Genomic DNA, 1621 nt, shown 5'->3' on the forward strand with positions numbered 1-1621 from the left:
TACTTTAAGTTTAAAATAAATTTATAATATTAAAACTTTATTTTATATTAAAAAAGAATAATAAAAATTTAATATAAAGCTATAATAAAAATATAATAAAAATATTACTTCTCCTCCTCCTTAAAATTAGGGAATACTAATATAGCTAAGAGCTTCTTTTTTAATATACTAATATAGGCCTAATATAATAAGTTAGTAGTAAGTTAATATAGATTTTAAAATAAGGACTTATAGCCTAGGTATAAAGAAAAATAATATAAAGGTATATTATTTTTATAATAAAAACCTATATATTTATTATATTTTTATAATAAGTTAACTACTTAGTTAAAATAACTATTTTATATTTTTTATTATATAAAGTTATAATAACCTTATTATAATTCCTTAAGATCTTCTTATCTTTAGTAAGTAAGGTATAGTTTTAATTATAAATTAATAATAAAGTTATAATAAAATAACTATAAAATATATATAATAATACTAAAGTTATATATAATAAAAAAAATATTAAAAACTTATTATTTATTTATATTAAGGTTAATATATTTTTTACTTATTTTACTAGTACTAATAATACTTTTAAGACTTATTTAATATATAGTTAACTTATAATAAGCTTATAATATTTTTATATTTATTATTAGTCTTAATATAATTATATATCTTAGTCTTATTAACTAAGAGACTAAAATAATAATAATAAAGAAGTATATAATTATATAATAAATTAGCTATAAAAATAATATAAGTTATATATTATTTATATTTTATATAAAACTAGGAATTTTTTTAGATTTTATATTAAGTATATATAAAACTTATTAAATATAAATTAGTAATAAACTACTAATAAATATATAACTAAAAAGAACTTACTAGTTAATAAGGATAATATTAGAGGAAGACTTATAAAGAATTAGTAATATTAATATAAACTTATTATAAACTTATATTATTAAATTATTTTTTTTTAAGAAAAAAGATTTTAGTAATTAAATTAAGATATAAGTTAGTAATTAAGTTACTATAAGCTTATAAATAAAAAACTTATAATAAGATATAATAATAATAATATTATAAATCTAAGAAATAAGTAAATTAATAATAAACTTATAATAAATTTATAATAAATAATAAAATTTTAAGAAAATATAATAAATATATAAAAAAAGAAGGAAATAAATAGAAAATAAATAATAAATAATAAAAAGAAAGTAAAAAAGTAATAAAAATAATATAAGAATATAGATAAAATATAAAAAAGAAAAGATATATAATTAAGGCTAAAGAAAAAGAAGAAAAAAGGAAAAAATAAGCTAAAAATTAAGAAGATATTTATTATTAAAAGTAGACTTTAGTAAGTAAAGTAATAGTAAAGTAGCCTTAAGAGGTTAAAATAAGTATAAAAATAAAAGACTATAAAAATATTATATAAAAGATAAAAAACTAATATAATAATACTAAGTAAAGTAAATAAGCTTAGGCTTATTAGATTTAAAGTTAATAAGTAATTAATAAAGTTAAAAGTAAATAGTAAATAAAAATAAACTAAAAGTAAATAAAATATAACTAAAAAAGTATTAATTTTATATTAAGAAAGGTATAAGTTATAAAATAT

The sequence above is a fragment of the Beauveria bassiana genome, assembly GCF_000280675.1.
Source record: "Beauveria bassiana ARSEF 2860 unplaced genomic scaffold BBA_S00115, whole genome shotgun sequence".
Taxonomy (NCBI): domain Eukaryota; kingdom Fungi; phylum Ascomycota; class Sordariomycetes; order Hypocreales; family Cordycipitaceae; genus Beauveria; species Beauveria bassiana.